The 25668-nt window shown below is 49.9% G+C and overlaps 1 protein-coding gene across 2 annotated transcripts in view; it reads left to right on the forward strand.

Annotated features, from left to right (window-relative positions):
- Positions 1-25668, forward strand: part of LOC146191575 (uncharacterized) — a 101867-nt gene that overhangs the window by 64950 nt on the left and 11249 nt on the right. The window contains exon 3 of one of the 2 annotated variants that reach the window (XM_084602090.1): positions 11878-11937. The exons of the other annotated variant lie outside the window; for it this stretch is intronic. The gene's annotated coding sequence lies outside the window, so the exon portion shown is untranslated. The remainder of the gene's footprint in view (positions 1-11877; positions 11938-25668) is intronic. 2 annotated transcript variants of the gene reach the window in all.

The raw sequence follows: 25668 nt of genomic DNA on the forward strand, positions 1-25668 counted from the left end.
AGCACGTGCAGCGTATGCACCAGCAGAAGGCGGAAGGGAAGTACTGCTGCGCCTACTGCTCGTACAGCAGTGACATCAAGGCCAGCGTCACCAGACACGAGCGCAGCCACACGGGTGAGCGGCCCTTCGAGTGCCACGTCTGCGGAAAGGGCTTCACACTGCGCCACCATCTCAACGACCACCAGCTGGTTCACTCGGGTGAGCGGCCACACGCGTGCATTGACTGCGGGCGCCGTTTCGGCCGATCTCCTGATCTGGTGCGTCACCGCAGACTGCAGCACGCCGTCGGAGTGGCCGTCTCGCACCTGTGTCCACAATGCGGGAAGCGGTTCTCCCTGAGGAGCAACCTCAAGGCGCACCTGTTGACGCACACGGGAACGAAGCCCCACGCCTGCTCGCAGTGTGGCAGGAGGTTCACGAAACGCAGCGACGCCCTGAAGCACGAGGCAACTGTTCACAGCCATTAGTGCGCCTGCTGTGCAACGCCCACACTGCACGAGAACGTTTGGAGATATGCGCGCCATCCGAAAAGCCACGTGTGGGGACGCTACGGTCCCGCTGAGGCAGCGAGTAGTGACGGAGATGCACGTGGAGACATCAATTCACGAGGGAAGGTGAACTGTGTTCAGCTGTAAAGCCAATTCTGGAACGCTATAAAAAAAAAAAAAAAACCTGCGTGGCGAAGGTACATTTGTCATCATCTAAAATAAACTAAAGTGTAACAAATATCTCACTGTGAGTGGCAATGCTACTCACTGGCTTACTCCGCCGGGGTGGTGCAGTGGTAAGACGCCCGACTACTGTGCCGGAGTACCCGGGTTCGAACCCGACCTCGGCGGCTGCGTTTCGATGGAGGCGAAACGAAGAGGCGTCCGTGTGCTGTGCGATGTCAGCGCACGTTAAAGATCCCCAGGTGGTCGAAATTACTCCGTAGCCCTCCACTACGGCTCCTATTTCTCTCTTTCCACTTTCACTCCCACCTTCCTACCTTCCCTTACGGCGCAGGTGTCCACAGAAAATAAGTGAGGCAGTTACCGCGCCTTTCTCTTCCTATAAATCAATCAATCAGTTCAGATCTCCACGGAGCAAGTGTGATATACCGCGCCTCCTGTGAACTAATTATTATTAATATTATTATTAAGGTTTGGTTTGGTTTTGGGATTTAACGTCCTAAATCTACTCAGGCTATGAGAGACGTCGTACTGGAGGACACCGGAAATTTCGACCACCTGGGGTTCTTTAACGTGCACTGACATCGCACAGCACACGGGCGCCTAGCTTTTCGCCTCCATCGAAAAGCGGCCGCCGAGGCCGGGATTCGATCCCGTGTCCTTGGGCACAGTAGTCGAGCGCCCTGGCCACTGCGCCACCCCGGCGGGGCAATATTATTGTTAAGTGAAATCATGAAAAAAAAAAGACGCGATGTTACAGAGGCTATCACTGCAACACTCACAGCTTTCGCTTTATCACTAGGTTCAAGCCGTGCTTAAACCCCCCCACCCCGCCGTGCTTGGTAAGACGCCCGTAAGAGTGGTAAGACGCCCGACTACTGTGCCGGAGTACCCGGGTTCGAACCCGACCTCGGCGGCTGCGCTTCGACGGAGGCAAAACGAAGAGGCGTCCGTGTGCTGTGCGATGTCAGCGCACGTTAAAGATTCCCAGGTGGTTGAAATTACTCCGTAGCCCTCCACTACAGCTCCTCTTTCTCTCTTTCCACTTTCACTCCCACCTTCATCCCTTCCCTTATATACGGCGCGGTTGAGGTGTCCACAGAAAACAAGTGAGACAGTTACCGCGCCTTTCCCTTCCTATAAATCAATCAATCAGTTTTTTGGACAATGAACAGCAGAAAACTATTACCTCCCAAATGAGGATCTGTGGATGTATTGACTGTTATGACGCAGTTTTAGCGTATGCTAGAAAATTAACTTCTGAAGCACTTTCCCAGAGTTTGTCAAGAATTTATATTTACGAGCGCTAACATATTCGCTCTTCTTATTCTGTTGATCGCCGGAGGCTCGGCATCAGGTTAGCAAGGTGACCGTGTGCTGTGCGATGTCAGCGCACGTTAAAGAACCCCATGTGGTCGAAATTTCCGGAGCCCTCCACTACGGCGTCTCTCATAGCCTGAGTCGCTTTGGGACGTTAAATCCCACAAACCAACTAACTTCTTATTCTGTTGTTGTCCTTGGCCTCTGATAACGTGGCAAGTGGCGACAAGGGGGGAGGGGGAATAGACCAGGCTGTGTTGGCGTATTCGAGGGAACTCCAATAGGCGATTGCGAGAATGGATTGGCGCAAAGTGGTAATGAAGTGGTGTTAGGGTAGAAAACAAGGAAAGAATAATGAAAGTAAAAGAACCGCATAACAGTTTTGATGAAAAACAAGAAAGGCCACCCCCCAGAGATCGTTCCTTATGTCTTCTTCACCCTCTTTTTCTCTTCTTTCTTGTTCCTTCACAGCGACAGAGTTGTGTTTCGCTGAGAAACCCGTTGTTTGCATACGATTACGTAAACTACGCACGCACGCGCGCCCCGCCGGGGTGGCGCAGTGGTAAGACGCCCGACTACTGTGCCGGAGTTCCCGGGTTCGAACCCGACCTCGGCGGCTGCGTTTCGATGGAGGCGAAACGAAGTGGCGTCCGTGTGCTGTGCGATGTCAGCGCACGTTAAAGATCCCCAGGTGGTCGAAATTACTCCGTAGCCCTCCACTACGGCTCCCCTTTCTCTCTTTCCACTTTCACTCCCACCTTCCTCCCTTCCCTTACGGCGCGGTTCGGGTGTCCACAGAGCGAGTGTGACAGTTACCGCGCCTTTCCCTTCCTGTGAACCAATTTAATTTAACGCACGCGCACGCGCACGTGCGCGTGCGCGCACACACACACACACACACACACACACACACACACACACACACACACACACACACACACACACACACACACACACACACACACACACACACACACACACACACACACACACACACACACACACACACACACACACACACACACACACACACACACACACACACACACACACACACACACACACACACATTGTCACACGTACCGTTTATCTGGGAAAAAATTAAATTAAAATTAAATTGGTTCACAGGAAGGGAAAGGCGCAGTAACTGTCACACTTGCTCTGTGGACACCCGAACCGCGCCGTAAGGGAAGGGAGGAGGGTGGGAATGAAAGTGGAAAGAGAGAAAGAGGAGCCGTAGTGGAGGGCTACGGAGTAATTTCGACCACCTGGGGATCTTTAACGTGCGCTGACATCGCACAGCACACGACGCCTCTTCGTTTCGCCTCCATCGAAACGCAGCCGCCGCGGTCGGGTTCGAACCCGGGAACTCCGGCACAGTAGTCGGGCGTCTTACCACTGCACCACCCCGGCGGGGCTGGGAAAAAGCAACTATGCAATTTCAGAGCTATGGGTTCTCCATCTTTACGAACCTCTGAAGCGACACGAAGTGTTGCAATGACGTTGCTACAGATGAACAGCGCGCGCTGAAAATATGAGACAGAAATTTTCGGAATATAGATATCGTTGTAACTCGGCCCAGATTCGTCTTTTCTTCGCCTTTAAGCGGTGTACGGCGCTCGCCGCTACTAAGCGCCGTGTCAGGTAGAGTGAGCGTTCATGCGTTTTTATTCTTACTTTTGTTCATCAACACACACACACACGAGCGCGTCAGGCGACCGTGGGAGCGACGTGGCCGATGTGGGAACGAACCGGCCAGACGCGACGCTGCTCAACTAACGTGTCCGGTTGGCACCTCTCCTCCTTTTTGCTTTTCGTCTCCCGCTCCACCTGTCTCACGCCCCGCAAAACAATAAGCCCCTTCGGCGAGGTATGACCGGTGTCTTATCAATTCGCCTTTAACGCTCGCCGAAGCTTCTTCTTGCTTTCTTTCCGCTTTATCCTATCATGGCAGCAGCCGCGCGAGACTCGCTTCCCACCCAGAGCTTTCCCTTCCTGTCGAGCTGCGAGCGTACCTCGACAACGTAGGGTTACCTCTCTCTCTCTCTCTCTCTCTCTCTCTCTCTCTCTCTCTCTCTCTCTCTCTCTCTCTCTCTCTCTCTCTCTCTCTCTCTCTATTGTGTTTCTTTCATGTTATATCTGAAAAGCATGTCTTGAATGAGCATCAGCAGCCGGTTCAATTGGCACAAAACCGCCAATTTGCATTGTCTATGCAAACCACACGTCATGACAAGGAAGTTCATAGCGCTGGAACGGCGCTACGCTTTCAGCACGCGCTTAGCAAGACAGGTGTTGTACGAAATGAGCAGCTAAGCGTTGAAAATGAACGGCGAGTGTGGAGAGGGGGAGGGGCATGCAAAGAATGTCTCAACATACGCTATTTCCTGAGAGCCAATGAAGACCGTGTGATATAACTTTACAACTGGAAATGGTGGTGGTGGTACAAACTTTATTCATTGAAGGCCAAAAAATTAAAAAAAGTAAAATTATGTTGCCGCCGTTCCGTGGGTGGCCTTCCGGCTGCTGGTCGTGGCCTCCAGGTCACGCCTGGCGGCGACTTCCGCTGCCCAGGTCGTAACTCTTGTCCGGCGCACTTTCCCCCCGTCTCCTGGCAAATAAACAGCCCGCAGCTGTGGGAGGCTGCTTTGGCCAGCTCGGAGCCGCATATTCAACAGCGGCTTACTGGAAATGGAGTGCATTGGCCCGTCCGCTAGTATGCTGCTTTTGCGTGCAGGAGAGGAGCAGGACACAGCAGTTGTGGCGAAACTAGATGCCTATTCAAAGCCGCTGGCCAAGTCCAGTAGGGGTCCATAACTGCAGTGCTGCATATAACTTGTTCCCAGTGGTCCGATGGGGGGGTGGTGGCCTCGGTATGACCTGCTCACTGCCGTGTCGGTTATCGGAACGAGCTATAGGGTTCCATTCCACCATTCTGCCGCATGTTAAGAACAAAGCACGCAACATATATGTAGTCGACTTATCCAGGAACCTGGTACAAGTATTGCAGTTTGGAGAATCAATGAACGAGGGATGAGTGCCCGTGAAGTGCTCTCGTGAAAGTTGTGTGCTGTCATAATCGTTGGGAAAGATCTGGCATGGTTTCGGTATAGTCAGTGCAAGAAACGATGTAACTCGTGAAGGTACTTTATGAGATAATCGCAGTTCACGACTGAGCCCGCAGGGGAAATGAATGAAACCATAACGGCACGTACGCTCGCAGAGACAACGCACGTGGCCGAGGAAACACCTTCGAAGCTGCTACGCAGCCTTTAGGATAAATTGCTCGCTTATTTTTATTCGGTGTGTGAGCCTGGAAGAATGCGCAAGAAAGATATGCTTCTGGGTATGCAGGCAGGGATTGAGGGGCTTTGCAGTGAATTAAGCGCTTTATTTGCACACTGTTCCCGATCGACCTTTATTCGTTCATATTGCTTTTTAACCTTGCTCCGTCGCTTTGGGACGTTAAACCCCGCAAACCAAACCTTAACCTTGTTCCTTATAAGTATACGCGTACTACCGTGCGTCAAGTGTCCTCTTCACCACTGTCACGACGATCGCCTTCGGCTGTGTTCATATGTAAATACGAGTAGTGTCCCTGTTCTTCAATGTTTTCATTCAAGTTTTGGCGGCCACGGTGATGAATCTAGAAAGCCTGCGCTAAGGGGGAGGCTACTCAGAAGGGCTTCGCTCAACTGCAACGTCTGCAAAGCGGACCGAGACGTGACGTCGGGGCAATGCGACCACTGTCGTGCCATCGTCGGTGAGGTTACGGTCAGCGGCCCGTCGAATCCTCGTCCAACGCCTGGCACTACGCATGCAAGCGCAGCAAGACCGGAAGCGCGCGCACCGCGAATCCGGCGATGTCACGGTCAGCTAGCGGCGCGCGGCAGCGTAGCGCTTGTGGCAGCCGCCTCGACCCCGTCTCCGAAGGCTCTTTCGACGCTTCGCCGTCATGGCTTGTCAACACAATTGTAAGCCGACGAATCGACAGCCGCTGCCCGGTCAGCCGACAGACGCCTTGTCGACCGACTTCTCAGAGGTGGAGGTCGCTCTCTCCCCCCACTCCTTTTTTTCATTCCTTTAACGCAAAAGCGTTTGTGCCACCGTGTCGGACAAAATGAGAAGGGTTCAACGCTGTTGAACCGAACATATAGTGCGAAAGCATTAGCGGCGGGTGACCGAGCGTTCTTCTTCTTCGCGGCTGTTCAAGGTCATTCGTGACTGCGGCCACGGACTACGCGATGGGCCGAAACCTGCTGTAGTATTGCTTTCGCAAGAAAAATATCATTCAACGGCGTCGGCTGTTTGATGCCACGCAGCCTCGAAAAAATCGAGTGCGCCAGGTGGCGGTTGGCAAGCGGCGTGGCAGCGTACAGATTGGTCGGAAGGTTGTATGACGTCACGAGATCGCGTGACAAGGCAAGGGCTGCCAAATCTGGCAGCTTTTAGACGGGATAGTGAGATGGCAACCGACCCCACCGGGAGCCCTGAATCCCGAATCATTACACGTTCTTCCTAGACCACGCAGACACGTACGACGGCTTGGTTAAGCGAAGCTTTAGATCCGTGTCGGACGGTATTTACCATAATCTGGTAGCTTGCGAATGTATGCTAATGAGCACGTGTGTGATTGAAAAAGGGCGAGAATGACCACGTAGCTAAGAAGGTAACACCAGTGTGTGCGTGATAAGATACAGACTGTCAGCACTACACGTAGTCCTACAGGCAAACGATTTGAAAATCGTAAATGTCTCTTAGAGCCACGAAGAACCTAAGCAGTCTGCAACGACGCCTGCTGACACTCATTTTTGTCGAGTAGCCAAAGGTGCCAAATGCAAATGTATAATTTTGTTTTTTTTACTTCAAGAGGCAAAAAGACACTCGCATATCGCGCTCCTGCTGTCGCGCACCCTGTTCTTGCTCTCTGTGTGTGTGTGTGTGTGTGTGTGTGTGTGTGTGTGTGTGTGTGTGCGTGTGTGTGTGTGTGTGTTTGTGTGTGTGTTTATGTGTGTGTGTGTGTGCGTGCGTGCGTGCGTGCGTGCGTGCGTGTGTGTGTGTGTGTGTGTGTGTGTGTGTGTGTGTGTGTGTGTGTGTGTGTGTGTGTGTGTGTGTGTGTGTGTGTGTGTGTGTGTGTGTGTGTGTGTGTGTGTGTGTGTGTGTGTGTGTGTGTGTGTGTGTGTGTGTGTGTGTGTGTGTGTGTTTTATGCCCTTCTTCTGCCTTAATTCTCTCCTGGAACAGACGGGTGCTCAGCTCCTTTTATAAAGCAAAGGTCGCCAGCCTCTTTCTTTTCCCTGTTTTCATTTCCCCGCGTGGCGGTCTTCCTATACTTACATGCATTACGCTATAAAGAATATCCCGGTGCCGCAGCTGAACGTACCGTGCTAGATGGCCATGACCAGTGCACACACATTCTGCGGAATTAATCCAGAGCGCTCCGCTGCAGTGAGATCTCTCTCGTATTGCCGGCACTACTGAACAGCGCCCGGTGCGAAAGTGCCTGACAAACCGCACGCTTCAAAATTGATCGCGTTACAGTTGTTCGCGAAAACTTATCGGCCGGTAGGCTCTTTAGCCGCTTTATACAAAAAAGGAATCAGCTCAAAAACTTCGCGAAAGCTATAAAAAAAAAAAGGAAAAAAAAAAACGATAACTGACTCCTAAGGGCGTGGACAGCTCAAGAGGCTGAAAACGGTCCCGATAGGATGCCAAGGTTTCTATTGGGTGCCCCTTCTTCCCAAATCACATTTTGTTTGTTTGTTTGCTTGCTTGTTTTAGGGGTCTCCGTCGCTTCACAACTATTAGAGTGGGGTGACGTTTTGCGTGTGCTTGAAATTTCGAAGGCACGTTTAGCAACTTTAGACCTTTTTAGACGGCTTCGGCGGCAGCGAGGCTCTATACCATTGCGTGCCCATTAAACCGCACGCACGCGGCCAACCACGCATGACGCGTTGCGCCGTGCACTTCCCGCGTGAAGGGCTTGCTTGCTTTACGCGCAGGAAGAGCGATTAATCGAACCGGAAAGGTGTCGGGCGCCGTGCATGCACTCATCGGCAAAGAAGAGAAGGAATACAAGTTCGTGATATCGATCCCAGAGCTCGGGTGACATTGCCCTCAGTCTGACTGCACGTATGTGTGTGTGTATACAAGCAGAGCTATAAATGGCGGCGCACTGTTGCTCTGGGAGGCCGACACGACGCCGGCTGGCGACCTCATTTCGATTAGCCGCTTATGGCGACGCCGTTATTTGATGATACGAAAACTTCCTTTTTTTTTTTTTTGCTCGTTTTTTTTCCCTCACGATTGGGTGCGTGGGCGCATTTGATTAGCTCGGATCGGAGCTTTGCAGAAGTTGGGCCGGATGTCAGAGATGTGTTTCTGCGGAAAGCCAATTACAAGGCTCGGTAAGCGTGATCGCGTTTCCGGTACCGCGGAACACGAAATCGTGGTCTCACTTAACACTCTCCAAGCAGTGACACATGCGCGAAATCATCGTTTTTCGTTTTCTTTTTATGGCGCGGAAATGGGACTGCGGCGGGCACCGCACCTTGCCCTTGCTTCCCGCACGGCTTCAGTCGACTCGATGTGAAAGCAGCTGTCAGAGGAGCAATTGAAAGTGGATGGAGTCGTCTCACGCCAGTGAGCCGCCTCACTATAGTCGTCCTGCATTCCTTAATGGCTTCGGTGTGCAGCGCTCTTACAAATCTCGCGGAAGGTGGTAACGACCGCTAATTTTGAGAGAGGGCGGCTTGGGAGTACGTTATAGGGAGACTAGCGCAGCGCTGTGCGATGCCCCACACACCCATAGATTGCCACCGTGTTTCAACGCACTCCGAGTCCGAAGTCCCCGTTCAGTTCCGACTCTAAGCATTCGCCCACAAAACTTCGCGGCGCTTGAGACGCGCAGATATTGTCGCACTTTGTGGGAACATCAAAAACACGGCCCTGTGGCGCTTGTTATGTGATGAACGTCTTTTAGCGGAGGGCTGTATTTTCATTATTGAATCGCCTTTAGTGTCTCTCGAAAGGTAGCTGGAGCAGTCCATTCGCCAAGTGTCGAAACTGTGGGCGCATGTAACACCTAGGGAATGCCTCGTAAATTCAAAACTGCTCGAAGAAGACAGGATAAAATAAAGACAGGAAGCACGCTCACACAGAGCGCAGGGAACCAGATAGCCCGACTGTATGTCATGCTTCCATGCCTATGCTTCCCAGGTGTCAGCCTTGAGCGAAAAATAAATAAATAATGCAGTTTATAATGAGTCAACTATTCACTCAGTTACTAACCAGGTATTAATTTCTGAATCGGTCAATCAGCCACTTAGTCAATTCATCATTCGGTTTATCAAGATACTTTGTTGGGCGAGTTGGTACTTATTCATTATTAATTTAAACAGCGAGAACACAAAGACAAAGGACTAGATAAAAGAAAGCCACAGTACAAGGCTTGTCCTGTGGCTTTCTTTTCTCTAGTCCTTTGTCTTCGTGTTCGCGCTGTTTATATTAATAATCATCATTCGGTGTCTCGGCATAAGTGATTAAACAGGAGCTTGCCTCGTTATTTGTACTGGACAGGCTGCTCCAGAGGAGGATTAGGACGCATAAACAAGCGAAATGAGTGAGTGAACAACAAAACCCGTTACCGACAGGAATTGTCGCTTTACGACTCCGGCGTCATCTCCGTTCGACTACGTGACGCCGGGCCGACCGCACAAATCCATTCTGTGCGAACTTCGGGCGCACGAGGCAAACATTGGAGAGACCTCGCGCATGGGTGGCCGCCTTAAAAGAGACTTGGCGCTCGAGATTTGCTGGCGACACTCCAAAGCACGCAGAACGCTCTGCAAAGGCTGCACAGAGAGCGGCAGACACACGTCGCCTTTGTTCCTCTCGCGGCATAGCGCCGACGCCGGAGATTTTCAAGCGTATGCCGTGCTCCGAGAGTGTGCATCTTTGCTGACTTACGGCAAGCTCCACCACTTGCTCCCCTCCGTTCTACTATAACGCGCAGTTCGAAAAGCCAGCGCAGCCTTAACGACGGCCGCATCGGACCCGCCTCTCACGAGCCACCGGCGTACACCTTCATTTTGCGCGCTCCGGGAGCCACAGTGCTCGCCCATTGTTCGAACACCCCCGCCCCCGGTACATATATATGTCGGGATGAGGGGATCAGCATCTTCCTTGCCTCCCCGTCACGATACGGCATTGTGTCACGCGGGAGCCCTTGGCACGGTGTACAGGAGAGGTGAGGTTCACAGCTGAGTCCTTTGTGTTCTCACGTCGCCACTGTGCCGACCGGCGGTGACTCGCGGTGCAGGCGGCCCGGGTAAGGAAGAGGAGGAGGAGGTGGCAGCGATGCACCGACAGCCGGGTCCCCTGTGTGTATGTGCGCGCGCCGCGATGTACTGTCCTGGACGACCATGTTAACGCGTCGTGGGGCTGCCTATAGATGAGAGCAGGTCGTCTCGCGCGCCTCTTTTTCATCCTGCTCTCGCATGGTACACACTGCTGCTGTTGGTCTCCTATGGAATGCTCCCTTTCCCCGTGGGACTGCGGCCGCGTAGCGTTTTCGCGCCCCCTCCCCCTTCTTTCCTTTGTCGAAGCGATATTATTGTCGGTCTTCGGTAGGTCGGCGTGTGGTAACGGCTTCGTACCCCCCCGCGCCCCGTTTTCGCTGCTGTTGTGCAAGCCGTTCTCTTTTGTCCGGAGCAATTCTCGTGGGACATCACTCTTGTTGCGTCTAATTTCGAGCGCTTGTGTGTGAATGCTTACGCATAGGCTAATAGAACAAAAGAGGGGAGAGGTAATATACATGCGCGCGTTCCGCCACGCGGCTTGTATTGGGAGGTTGCCGACCTGACTTTGATGAAACGTCCACGCCGTGTTTCGAAAAAAAGAAAAAGATCTGGCTAAGAATCGCATCAAATCGCATACCTAGTTTATTGCAGTGCAGGGAAAGGAACCCCCCTGCCAGAGCGGGGAGCCCAGCATGCGAAACGTACGGGCTGGGATAAAGAGCGGGCGCGTCTGGGACAGCGCTGTTTTACTGTCACGCAGTATCCCAACGTGGAGTGCACGGAATTTCCAAAGAAATACGAGCTTTCTGGGCTGTCATTGAGCTGGATTTGCCAGAAAAGGTACGACCACGGCTTTGGTCTTATCTCAGCTTGGAAGGAAATGAGCCGACTGGTCCTAGTTTGACCTGGCGTCTCCTAAGCTTCTTCCTCTGACGAGTTATATGTGAGGGCTAAGCCGTGGTAACTTGAGTCAAGCTTGAAGCAAAGAGCAAAACAGGTTGCGTCGTGCGCACCAAAATCATGGCCGCGGACGACGGGTAGTGTATATAAGACGCGCCGGTTGATTTTTCCATTGCTGTATTGCGTCTTCAACCTCCCATTTAAGAGCTGAAGCCCGAGTTGGCAGCGCCCGCCAATTCGGCCGCGTCATCTGGTCTCGTGACGTCACAACACCCGACGAACCAATCAGTACAGGGCCATGTCACCGTGACGTTTCGCTTACAAAGCGAAAGCCAGATTTCCTGCAGAACGGGACCTTTGGCGCTCTCGTGTGAATGTATGGAGGCCGTGAGGCTGATAGCGATCGATTGAAGTCACCTAAATGAACAAGAGAGAGGGCGTGTCCGTGTCAAGGCAAGTTTCGCATCCGTATAAGTTCTTTGCAGTATTCATACGTAAAATACACTTTTCAGGGTCGGGGCTGTCATGCATATTTCTGTACCCCCTGAAAGGCAGTCTCGATCGTCTCTCTCCCAGCGCTGGCGAAATGCATATGCTCGCGGTGGCGCCCGCGAGACATAACGAACTGCCCATGCATGTATGCCACACGTCGTTCGGAGGGCACACAGTCGTGGCCTTTGCGTTTGTGCAGGTCGCCTTGCCTCGCATGGATTATGCACGGGGAATAAAAAGGGGGTCGAGACGCTGAAAGGTATGTTCGGCGTGCGCACGCTTTTGCCTCACCCCGGTGTTTACGGCGGCGCGAACAGAGTCTTCTCGCGCGCGATGCCGTGCGGCACCCCGCCAATGATCGCATGACACGGCAACCGCCCCCCTGAAAGGCGGGCTCTGCCTGGCGACCTTTAAAGGTCGCCGCTGCGTTGGGGAAGCTGCGGCGAGATTGTTTGTAATCCCAAATTTTCTCTCGGTTTGTTATGTTTTTAGCGAGAAAGCAAGTAAGTCGTGGGTTTTCCCGATACGCAAAGTGCGCTCACCCCCCCCCCCCCCCCCCCAACACTTACACAAACACTTTTTAACACTTTTATTTTTTTTTAACGGAAGAAAATTGGGACACCTTTCCTCTTTTAAATTCTTGTTTTAATGCGTTTTGTTTATGTTCAGTGTTGTCGTATTAAATTATACGTATGGAAGGGGCGGCACCTGCATATGAAACGGCGTGCCATGCGTGCAAAGCGACCTGCACGCTTGAATATTGGTTATAATGGGTCCGTCTTTGAGTGTTAAGCAGAGTTTTTACGCCGACAAGAAAACGGAAAGATGATTGCCAGCACAAGAACAGCTACAGAAGCGCGCAGTGTACTTCCTTCTTGTACATGAATGTAGCTCCTTTTCACGGTTTTTCAGAATCGGAGCTATGCAGCAGTCGTGTATAGGTAGTAACACTGCGAAGCCTAAGCCGTAGCTGCAGCCCTAGCCGTATCTGTCTAGCTGTTGCTGTAGCAATGTGAAGGTCGGTCTCCTTCGTGACTCTTGCAGTTCAGTTCCATTTCAGTCGTAACGTGGCTGGCACACACGGCACGCGTTCGCAGTACTACTAAATAAGCACCACTGTATGGAAACAGAAGGATTTAACCGCATTCTTAGGAGCGAATTCAAGACATGTGCGGTGATTAAAGCTTTGGGCTATTCGTGTACCTCCTATATGTGGACAAACATGCAAGGTGAAGGGGACGAATGTAAGATACTACCGATGATGTTCGCACTTGAATTGTACCAGCTTATATCCCGACTAGCATATTAGGACCATATCGAGGGTGAAAATACTAATTGCGAACGAAATTATAGGTGCAGTGTTGTCGATACGAATGCTCTGTTGAGGCAGTAATAGCTCGAAAAAGAAAACTTTGTTGGAGGCACTTACGTCCCTCTTATGTGCGGTAAAACAAAAGCCCTTCCTGCAACTCTTTGCACCTATTTGCTCTTTTTTTATTTTTGCCCATTTTTCTCTTTTTTTTTTTTGGCGTTTCTTTCTCTTTTACTACTACTTGCTCTCTTCTGGCTTTTTGCTCTTTTACTTTTTCTACTCTTTTTCGTCTCTTCTACTACTTTTTTTTTCTTCTTTTACCCTTCATTGAGCCCCGCCTGGGTGGTGCAGTGGTAAGACGCCCGACTAGTGTGCCGGAGTTCCGGGTTCGAACCCGACCGCGGCGGCTGCGTTTCGATGGAGGCGAAACGAAGTGGCGTCCGTGTGCTGTGCGATGTCAGCGCACGTTAAAGATCCCCAGGTGGTCGAAACTTCTCCGTAGCCCTCCACTACGGCTCCCCCTTCTCTCTTGCAACTTTCAATTCCACCTTCCTCCCTTCCCGTAGCCCTCCACTACGGCTCCCCCTTCTCTCTTGCAACTTTCAATTCCACCTTCCTCCCTTCCCTTACGGCGCGATTCAGGTGTCCACAGAGCAAGTGTGACAGATACTGCGCCTTTCCTTTCCTGTGAACCAATTATTATTATTATGATTATTATTACCCTTCACTGACGACTGTTTTCGATTTTGTAACGCAATGATGAGACCTGAGATGAAAAATTTGCAACGTTTTTGCGCGTTTTTCTTTCGTCTACAATTTTGACGTCCGCGGTGGTTTTGACGTCTGCACACTATATCAACGTCCACGACTATTGCGACGTCGAATTAACTTTATGCCTCTAATTAATTAACTTATTACTCCAAATCAACGAAAATTTGGCTCAGACATTTTTTCACCCTATACCTCATACAAGCATTATTTCTGCGCACACCCATGAGACTATAAAGGCTTTCGCTTCAAAAAAAAAAAAAAAGAAAGTAGGAGGAGATGTTCTCCGCCGCGTGGATTTTAGAATTCACAAAAATAGAGTGGTACTAAAAGACGCGGCGAGAATTCAGGCTGAAGTGGAAGTGGGGAAACGCGGGACGGGTTGGAAAAAGCAAAAACAAAAACTTCAGCTAGCATGCAGGCTAATGACCCGAGGATAACGGCCGAAGGATGGCCTGTGCTCAGCAGAATTTCTGAACAGCGCAGAACCTTGGCGGAGCTTCACTCAGGGATGGAAGGATGGGCCGACAACCATTCATTTTGGACCGCAGGTATTGACGTTGCGGCGGCGGCCTGCGCACAGTCTGAGGTATTGCCGAAATGATCGGACGGTATAGTTGACCCCCTGCTCCTACACTGCAGACATGCGAGTTGTTGTGCACTCTTGTAGTAGACGTCACGATACACCACAAGGATTGAGTGCGGGGCAAGGAACGCAGTGCGCAACTTTACGGAGACAGTTTGTAGAAAAAGGGAAGAGGAAATGCACCCAGGGTAAATTCAGGCAAGCATAAAAAGAAACAAAAAATTCACACGTGGTCGGCCACACGATGTTATGCTCGAAATCGTGGTCTTCTTTACATTGGTCTCCGAAATCCCCGTGTAAGTGGTGCCCGGTTAGAATATCTTTGGGCTGAGGCGTTGGCGGCCTCGTTTCCTTCGAGGTGGGTGTGTCCCGGAGTCATATAATGTAAGCATCTGGGAGGTAGCGTTCTGTGGTGCAACGAAAGATTTTAAGTGCTATGCTAGAAATTCTTCCCTTTTGGCAATTCCTGCATGCAGACTGCGAGTCACTGAGCATTATGGCATGTTCATTGCACGTCGAGGTGGCTAAGGCAATTGCAGCCTTTTCTGCTGCATCAGTGTCATTTGTTTAAGTAGCTACAAAGATCTTATCCGTAAAAAATTGAACCCTCGACGCTAATGAAGTAGGCTTGTCTTCCCAGGTGTCTTGCTGCGTCAGTGTATCTGGTTTCCGAATTTGTTCCGTGCGCTTTGCTATGGGCCCGAACTTGTTGCCTGGCGCCGGTCTTTGTTGTATGTATACGATGCGTATTTCGCAGGATGAGGGCTACGGTGATGTATGAGCTGATCTCATGCGGAATGCGCTGCTTGGTGCACTTTGGTTCAACGCCTTCGCTATATCCGAGTTTCTTGAGGGTTGCCCTTCCTGTTTCAGTTTGCTTTAAGCATTCCAACTGATTGACTTTGCGGGCCTCGGCAAGCTCCTCCCACGTGTTATGAAGGCCAAGGTGAAGGACGTGTTGTGTAGAGGAGCGTTCAGATATACCAATGCCACTTTTCATGGCTTTGCGGAGGAGATTGCTGAGTTTTTCAATTTCTGCTTTCTTTAAATCCAAATACGTTGTTCCGTATGTCATACGTTAGGCTATGTTATCTCTAAAATTCGTTGCTTCAACATATCGCAAAAAACAACAACAACAACGGTTAAATGGCTGTTCTCAAATTTGCATTAGGGAGTATCGTAACCGTTCACCCTAATGCGAAATTTGAGTACAGCCATTGAAGCGTTTTTGCGACATACTGAGGCAAAGAATTTGAGAGATGCTTGTATGTGTGTATGCATGTGCAGTTACAAAGCACTCTTTATTTTCCTCACGAGCCAAGCAGAATTTCTCAGGAGAAGAGAAAGAAGAGCCACGCAGAGCTCATGCCTCTTCTTCCTCTTCCCCTGAGAAATTTCTTTTGGCTCGTGGCTCTCTTTCGCTCGATTACACCGGCAGCGACGCGGCTCAACCGCTGAACGAGCGCCAAAGAGTTGGGCTTGAAAAAAAAATATCTGCGATACGAAGTGTGTAAAGCAGGAGGAGGAAGAACATTTATTTCCGCCGAATATGGCGCGGCAGCCACCTCCAGGTCCGCACGCAGGCTTCCGGGGTAGCAGTCTGTCGCACCGCGGCCGGAGGTCACCCGGCCCCATCTAGGAGAAGAGGTCTTCAGCCTCGGCCGCCAGGCGGACGGCAAATCGCCGAGTTTTTTCGTCGGAGCTTCTTAGCGTGGTCTCCCATTCATCGCTAGTTTTAATCGCGTTGCGCCCTGGGGCACGAACGTATCTCCATACTATGTGATCGAATGTTGCCACGTGGCCGCAAAATTAAAAGTTCGTTTACATTCAAGCGCGATGTTACAACGTCAAGCACGCACGCGCCGCGGCATGGCATGCTGGCCCAGTTACTCAGTCACGCAGTGAGTCATGTTTTTTCTGCACAGCATCGGCGCGCGCAGAGGAAGCAGAACTCACCATGTGGAGGGAAGAGAGCATGCAGCCGCGCAGCATGTTTCGGCCGTGCACCGTCAACGTTCTTGAGTTGCGACAGCACTGAAGGGCACGCGACAGCGCAGTCTTGTGCCACTTATCGGGAACATCCACCCGCTTCGCGACTTAATCGAGATCGCTCGGACACGACTGGCGAGGATGTGGCCCCATGAACAAGCCAAGCATATCCGGGCCGTGATTTATTCTAAAAAAAAAAAAAAAAAGAAACTCTTATATTATCAGAATTTTGCGCTCATAGATGCCCTACGAGGTGTACTGTTTGGCCGTGTATACCTTTCACCAGGCCTAATAGGCCCCTCTGCCTTTACCGCCGTTTTTTGTTTGTTTGTTTTTGTTTTAATTTTGATCTGCAGGGAACTCCCGGCGTTATATGTTCTTGCGAGAGACACCTATTTGTTCTGATCGATGTCAAAGCCAGCGAAGTGGTTCAGGGGAACAAACGGGTATATATGTGTGTCACCTTAGCGCCGCCCTCACTTCTGCTCGTCTTTCAACCCTGGGAAAATACAGGCGCTTGCCCAGGTGCGGTGTGCGAGTAACCGCTCCCTTCAGTCTACTTCTTTGTCGCGCAAGCCAGCCCACCTCGGCACGGAGAGTAATGGAAGGCGTAAATTTGCCCGTCGCCAGCAACTCACCCGATGTCAATGTGATGTGAGATGCGTTAGTGGGCACTTAGTGCTAGTGCGCCACTTTGCGCAGCCGCTGGTCCTTGTTCTTTTTTTCTTCTTTTCCTAAACAAGGCATCTCCAAGAATTTTCTGCCCATTCGCTCTCTACCTCTTTTTTTTTTTTTTTCCTTCCTTGCGCAGTGACAGCAACGTTCCACGTCGTCCTTAAGCCTCCCCGCTCAGTCGGGCACGACGAAAGCCATTCGTCAACGTCTCCTGGAATTCGGCGCTTAGTGCGCTCAGCCAAGCGGCGGAAAAGCACAAGCGATAGTCGCGGCAAAGAGGATGGAAGGAAAGGTAGAAACCAGCGCTTCTTGATCACTCGAAAACAATTAGGGTGGCATAACTCACCTACTCCTCCTGTATAGCGAGGCGACTTCGTGCGAACGCCTTCGAGATAACGGACATAATGTAGGCAATTAGATTGAGTAGTTAGTTGTCCCCTTCTTTTTTCGCTCCTCCCCGTCTCTCCGTCCGCGTCTTTGGCACCAGATTGGCCACCGATAACTGCCATCAACAACGGGGTTATGTACTTCGCATCCCAAATAAACCCGACGGCCGAATGACAAAGCTCGCCGCCACGTGCAGTCACTCGATAAGATTACTCGTGCAACGCTGGGGGCCATGTTATTAATGAGTGAGCAGGCGCGCTTCTCAAACGACGGACGCGCGGAGGCCGGTGTGTACGCGTTCAGTCGGCTCAGGTCGGGGGCCCATTAATGAGTCGCCCGTCGGGGGAGGCAGCAGTCTTGAGATAGGAGCTCTCTGGGAGGAGGGACACGTCCCGTGCGCCATCAGCCGGGTAAAAAGCCTACGCGCGCTGCACTAATGAGAACTGCTGCTTCGGTGTACGTCTGTCGGTACGATGCGCTGCTTTCTGGACGTTTTATAGGACGACGGACTTAGGAGAGGATCGAGGCTCGATTTAGGGAGCTCCTCCCCCCTGTTCTAAGATCGAGTTTCCGCGGAGTTTAATGCTCAGGCGGCCCATTACAACAATTCCCGGAAGCGATGTCTTCAAGTCTGTTCGGAATATAGGTAATTGCTTGCAGTGGTGGCTCTGTTGTGTTATTACAATTGTGAATCTGATTAAAACTGCCGGAAGAGTAGCTCTTAACGCTACCACAGCTTCGCTTCACTCGGCTCGACTGCTACCTTGAGTTAGGCTCAGGAGTCAGTTTCCAAAAGCCTGTGGTCATGCGTTTCCAAAAGGAGTCAGTTTCTAAAAGCTTGTGGTCATGCGTAAGAAAAGGTCATAGGAGTTCGGAGCTGTAATTGTTATTTAGTGGACTGTGCCTTTAGGGGCTGTAGCCGACTACAAATTTAGAGCGTCAGCACGCACAAACAGCTTTTTCTTTTTTTATTTACATGAGCAATAAAAGAAAGGATGGGGCCACATAGCGGCTCCGGCTGCCCCTTTTCACCAAATATATAAAAAACACCTGGTCTGACGATATACAGATTAACATAACATATACACTATTAAATAAAAAAAAATAAAAACAGTACACAACATGTAAATCATTCATCAAATACAAGCGCCAGGAGAAGTAACACTAATAGCCTATTAGCTTATATCGCCTATTAGTAATAGGCGATATAAACTCTTTAAACGTGTGTAGATGTGTGTAAATGTGTAGGTCACAGAATAGTATACATACTACCTGTATGTAATATATGTAACATATATGAATAAACAAAGTGAATAACAAAGATATTGAAGCGCTCTCGAGCAGTAAAGCAAAATGTCATAATAATCTTGTAGGGGCAAACACAGCATAAGCAAATAACAATGATATTAATACACTCACTCACGTAACGGGAGGAGATCTAACATTGACTGGACCACATTTATTAAATTAGCAGTTCCCAAGGATGCCAGTATCCCCCAGGAATGTTACGAATGTCCCAAGTGCACACACGGCTTATAATGTTGCCGCTGGATGTCGAGATGATATAACGTTCAGCGAATAGGCGTCGTCATAGAGATTTCATCGGCAAGAAGTCAATATTGGCTCGCCTTGCTATAGCTGCGCACTGAATCGCACACCATTTATCACATTTTGTTTATAACACGCATTCGGACTCAGAACATACGATAAATTCCTTGCGTAATATCCGTTTGCAGTCCTTCATGGTTTGGGAGCTAAGGCCGCAAACTGCGATTAATAGCGATGCACTGTAGTCGTTATGGTTGCTAGGCTTGAAAAACAAGAATATATTAGTCGAAACACACTGTGAACCTATATACGTATAAGTTCACAGTGTGCTGCTTCTTCCGAGCTCTTTGTCCTTTCCCGTACGAGGGCCGCACTATTTTGCGGTGCTATTAACTTTCTGGTTGTAAACGCTGGGACCGATGTGAATTAAAACACTGCGTTAACCTGACTAGCTGAGATCACGTAACGTAATCTGTCGCAGTGAAATGCAAGTTTAAAGATGCGGCACTGCCGCCCTCAAATCGCAGCTGTGCTTTGCCTTCCCGCTTGTGTGATTACTGTTTTCGGTAGTAATAGTATTACATGGTAATTAAAGACGAAGCGCTAACTTCAGGACTTAAAACAAACCGAAATGAAGCGTAATTAAGAATACTGAAAACACGAAGGAGGGATTTGGCAGAGTTGACCAAAGTTGCCGGTTGCGAGGCAGCACGAAGCATTGAAACGTGGAGCCTACGCTTAACAGAAATCACTTATTTCGGGTTTCTGCGGCTAAGCAAAACGTAGGGTCCTCATGAAAAGTGGCTGACACGCAGTTTCACCTTGCAAAGTGAAGTTGTATGTCGCGTAAAAAAGAAATTGGCAACCCACGAGCACGGAGCGCAAATTGCGACTCAGTGCTGCGCAATTTTGTAGCGAGAGCTACATTACGGCATATTTTCGAGCCATCAGTGTGACTGCGCCGTGAACGAAACGTTTGGCAGGAACTGCCAACTCGGGCCTCTCTCCTATGGGAGGATGATACCAGAACCAGACCGTCAGGGCCGTTGCACTCACGTTACCCCTGGGCCACGCCGGCACATTTACAAGGCTTGGTTGAAGTGGTGCTTTATAAATATATATATATCGCCTCATACCCTTAAAGGTGGAGCTTAAGTGTCCCCCATAAATTTTTAAACGCACTCCCACGTATCATGCATAGAAGAAGCTCTTGTACTGCATCGAAGCTAGCTTCCTGTTATTCATATACTGCTTTATGCTATTCTTCCAGGCTAAACATTAAGTAATGGATAACTTTTTCTGTGGTACGTTCTTTAATTTGAAGATATTGTCGATGGGAGATCTACAAAACGCTAGGACGGATACTGCCACGCAAATATGGCGCGAACACCCCACATCACACGTTTTCGCACACATAGGTGAATGCAAAAAAAAAAAATAAAAAAAATAAAAAAAAAAACACCAAGAAAACACGAAGTCTGAAGCGACCGCAGACAAGGGATGTACCTTAAAAAGAGGTCATGCGGCTCGCGCGGAATTTCGACGAGAGGTGCCGGAGAGCAAATATAGTGGCACCGGTGGATATACGCACTGGTCTCCAGGATAAAAAGGAAGCGGCGGTGCTCCTTCGATAGAGACGAGATTGCCTGTCGTGGGATTGAGCAGGGGACCACTCTCGCGTCAGCGGCCCCAGCAAACGTTTCCGTTGTTCGACGGAGGGAGGAAAGCGCATAGCGACCGGGGAGGGTGTTCGGTAGGGCTTGTGACGGATCCGTCACTGTCGGAGTCTAATAAACGGCCGCGGGGGCGCGTTTGATGGATCGCGGCTTCTTCGTCACCTTCGCCCGCGACTGACGCGACTTCTGCTGCTCCTCCTCCCCTCTGGAGATGAGGAAGAGCCGAGGACGGACGAGTGCTCGACTTTGGCTTCTTCGCTCGTGTCCTTTCCCCTCTCTCGCATTCTCCTACCTCTATCGACGCCAGGAAACGCTAGCTGCACAATCCCCTTGACGTATAGTAACGCCGCGCTCAGTTGCTTTCCTTTTGTTTCGGCACTTCAGCCAGCCGCTCTATGGGTCGGCCGTTTCTCCTGCACTTATATAACTGCGGTGTGTGGAAATCCGACTTTTCGCACACGTGTGTTACCTGGGTCGAGTCTTCAAGGTGAACCGCGCTGCAGAACCGCTCGAGATTGGCGGCTCAGTGTCTTGTTTGGAGAGCTTTCCCTTACTGCCCTCTTCTTTTCGCTCGGGATCAGTGAGCGCGGCAGCGTTTTCAATTAGAAATAAGGTGTAACTTTTTTTGTTTCTTAGGGCACGTGGCCCACCTAGCGGTGACCCTGTACACGCCGTGCAGCTTTCGGCATGACCGCGTTGGCTCAATAGCGGTGGGCTTTCGCTTCAGAGAATGACGTCAGCGAATTGACAAGACAACGCGGGTTTGAGCCATACGCGAGACAGAGAGGGGTGCAGGGATGCGCTGCGCGTGTGAGTGAGTGAGAGTGAGTGAGTGAGAGTGAAAAACTTTATTTAGCTCTAGATTGGCTTGTCTTCGTCGGTTTTCAGATGGCTTCGTCCATCTTCTAAGACAAATGTCGGTTGCCCTTAGTCCAGGGCTCCGCTGGATGCCGCTGCCAGTTGTGCTCGCCGAATCAGACCTTCTTGGTCGACTCGGCGATCGCTGGAGAGCACTCCCTCCCATTGCTCCGCACTCGGGTTTCTTATAACGGGTACCACGCTTATCCTCTGGCATGCCCGCATTGTGTGGTACAGCGTGGGGGGTTCTTGGCACCAAGGGCATTTGTCAGTGTACTGTGTGGGATACATTTTGCTGAGTACGTGTAGGTTCGGGTGATCGAGCTTTATGAAAAATGCTGGTAGGGCTACAAAGACACGCGGCCGAATAAGGCACATTTTACATCTTCCCTTGCCTGAACCGGGAACGGGGACTAATTGTATTCCACTCAAAGCCCCTCGCTGAAGTGAGGTTGTGATTCTCTGCAAAAAGCAACTGCGTATTTACTTTATAAAGTTATCATTTTTCAGGCTCCTATTGAACGCATTGTTTCTATAGCAGAAAAAAAAAAGATACGTGCAAGAATATTTTGTTTCTCTCTTCGCTGGAGGGGCAGTATTGCCGGTCGAAATGCGTGTCGTTGCTTCTTTTCTCTTCTTTTGTGGTTTTACTGACGGCCATCTAATAATGTCTCCACAGCCACAAGCAACCTTGAGGCTTCATATAACGTACGTTATTCTTTACTTTGTGTGCCGTCAGTGGTGCTTAGAATCTGAAGTGAACTCTCTGGACGACCCGCTGGCATGCTTCAGAGTAAGGTTGTCCTCGTGTTTTCCTGAATAGGGTTCGAGTAAATTAAACCGCATTCCAGGAGAAGCCGTACTTGAAGTAAAAAAAGAAAAATTCAGCTGCAATGCAGTGATTGATATTGTCGCTACCGGTCGATTGAATAGAGTGCGCAGCGCCTGCAACCCAGACAGCTAAAAACCCGAGGTACCTGAAACCCGTCCAGAAGTGTGCAGTGCATATTCGCTTGTCAGCTCGTCCGTGTAGTTGGTGAGGCGGAATGAGGCAAACACATTGCCAGCAGACGTGGACGAGCACGAGAAAAGGTTATCGGGCTATATTTAGCGTCGAAGTCCAATCAGCTCTGTTTCAACGCGCACGAAAGAGCGCTGTTTGTTAAGTGGCCGTTTATAACCGGACCACCTAACTGTTTTACGAAAGAGCGGTTGTAATTAAAGCAACCAACCGCTTCAGCGGCAACACGATCAACTGCCTGGTCGCGTCGTCTGATATTTGTGCCGAAGGTTGCGTGTCGTGTTGCTCAAAACACGGTCTACAATATAGTGTTGCGAAGCGTCGCATCGAGCCGGTGGGTTGTAAAACCCCTCTAGGTAGTCCGAATGTTGATAGCGATTGCACGTAGGTGGTCACTCAACTTGCGTGGGAGCTGCGTTTACGCGGACGCATATTGTATGGCAGGACAGAACGGCACTTAGGACTAGAAGGTCGCTGCTAAACCTAAAAAAAAAAGGGAGGGGGGGGGGGGAGATATGAGGCATGAGACGGAGGGTATAAGCGTTGAAGAAAGTTGATTGCTTATAACTAATGTTGGATGAAACAGCGTGAAGGAAGATATATAGAAGATGGTTTGTAGGGTTTAACGTCCCAAAACGAGGGCACGCAGAGCACTCTGTGTGTACTCTTGAACTCTTCAACAGAAGGGTACAAGTTTAAATCGCAGTTTGCTGCGGAAAATGTGTGTGACTATAACTTTATGTATCCACCGGCCTGCAATAAAACGGACAGAAATAGCGCATTCCTTCTGAAAACGTTCGGTTTCTACCGCCGGCTGCTGCGTTTGGATGGAGGCGAAACGAAGAGGCGTCTGTGTGGTATGCGATGTCAGTGCACGTTAAAGATCCGCAGGTGGACAAAATTACTCCGAGGCCCTCCAGGCTGCCCGACCTGAAGGTAAAATTTAGAGCAGAACTCCAGACACGCGCAGGCTTGTTGTCTGACATCTTCCAGCGATGCCACGTGCTGAGCGTGCTCTGTTTCTGGCCCGCCTTGCAAGCGTCTAGTGCTGGAAATGTATACGAGTCACGTGCGCGCGCGTCTCTCGGACGTTCGAAACAGTAACGACAATCGAACAAGCGCCTCCTCATCGAACATTCTCAGTGCAGTCAGGGCAGTGCAGCAGGGAAGCCCGTGTGTGCTTTGCTGGCGAAGGCACTGCTCCAACCTGTATCCCGAACCAGAAGCCGGCTCGCCTTTTTTCGCCGCGCATACGTAGGTATCACGGCACTATCAACGCTTTTGTAACGTCACCCCCGCTTTGTGCATGTATGCATTGCAGGTTTATTTCATCCGCGACTGCTGACTGGGAACGTCGCGTATCCCAACGCCTTCGCGTGTTGTTTGCGTTCTGTCGCGCAAGAGACTATCGCGGCGCAATTTATTGCAGCAGCAATATAAAAGGTGTCGTCATCGCCGGCGCTTGCACCTTGCACGCGAAGCTCGTCACGGGCGAAATACGACGCTCGGATGAGGAATCCGCACATTCCAAGAGAGGCGGCACGATGAAAGGATCGCCCCTCGATGTTTGACTCTATCTCGACATTCGCAGCGGCTCTCACGGCGCTTCGTTTTCTCTAGCGTCAGAGTTGTGCTTGCAAATACATGCGAAAATACAAAAGCGGCATCATTAGGCGACGAAATGCTTTTACCGCCCATTTCCGGGGCGCTTTGTTGAATCTGACGCCCATATTTGGGTCGCAACTCGATCTGAAAGCAAGCTCGATGCTCGAATGTCGAAGGTGTAGTTTCCGGCTGCTTTGCATCGCAACTTGTTTCGAAATAAGTCCGTCCGTGCTAACATGTCTTTTGATATAACTTAACGAGATTTATTTTTTCTCTGTGCTTAATCTGACAAAATAGCTATTGCAGGCCGTTTCTCGCTGGGCCAACGAGCCAGTTTCACATCGAAGCATTTTCTGTTGTGCGAGCCAACGTTTAAGTCTGGTGAAAGTGGTTATAATTAGTCTTGACTAATGAATTGAAAATTGAAAAAAAAAATTATTTCCAGTAATATACAGGAAATGGGCCTCGGGCGAAAAGCTACAACGATAGCTTGAGAGATGCCCGAGGCCCAGTAATGGCAGAGCAACAGGACGTCTGACATTAAAGCGAAGATATACATATATAACATGAAAAATATGAAGCACAGAAAGAGCACATATATAAAAATGAAACAGCAAATTAAAAACCAGCACAGTAAATTAACGGCCCACAATAATGTAACAGTATGCACGAAACATGGCAAAACGTAATGAAAATGAAGTGACTATTCTTGTAATAATGTTTAAGGCAAGGAATGGAAAGTACAGAGAGACAGTGCGGAATTGATAAAATAGCGCTTAAAGTCCTTAATTTAGGCGGTAAAGATGTTTGGGTTGTGCATGCTATAATGCTTTAATATGCATTATAAAGTAAAACGGAGGCTCTGGTTACCGTATAACGTCCTCGTTCAAGGAACGTCCCATATTTGTTTATTTCTGGTGTGAAAGGGTTTTTCGTAAGGCTTAAGTCCAGATATATTCTTCATGAAGTCAGTTAAGCATTGAGGTGACAATTTAAGGCAGTGAAGTAGACGATACTCAAACATGGTATGCACACGATGAATCCTGTATTTCGGAAATAATGTTTATGTGTGGGCAGTGTAGCATGCACCAGCGATCAGTCTAATTGCCTTCTTTTGGAGACCGAGTATGATGTTTAGATTTGTTTTGGATGTTAACCCCAAACGAGGTGACAGTAGTTGATATGTGATTGAATTATAGCGTGACAAATAAGGAGCTTATGCTTTGGGGAAAATTCGTTACGCAGTCTCGAGAGGAAACCAACATATCTAGTAAGCTTGCTTTCAATATACATTATATGGTAAGACCACCTCATGCGAGCGTCGAATACAACACCGAGTGATTTGAACTTGTCTACAATTTCAATAATGTTATTTTCAAGATGCAGAGTATTGTTTACTGCAATATCCAGGCTAAGGGGACGAGAAAAGATTGCTTTGGTCTTGTTAGAGTTAACTATCAAACCATTAGCTGTGGACCATTTGTGGAGAGCACAAAGAACCAGATTTGTTCTATTGAGTAGTTCATCGGCAGGATAACGCTAGGATAACGAAAAAATACTCCGTA

The sequence above is a fragment of the Amblyomma maculatum genome, chromosome 4 (assembly GCF_055883805.1).
Source record: "Amblyomma maculatum isolate TAMU_Amacu chromosome 4, ASM5588380v1, whole genome shotgun sequence".
Lineage (NCBI taxonomy): Eukaryota > Metazoa > Arthropoda > Arachnida > Ixodida > Ixodidae > Amblyomma > Amblyomma maculatum.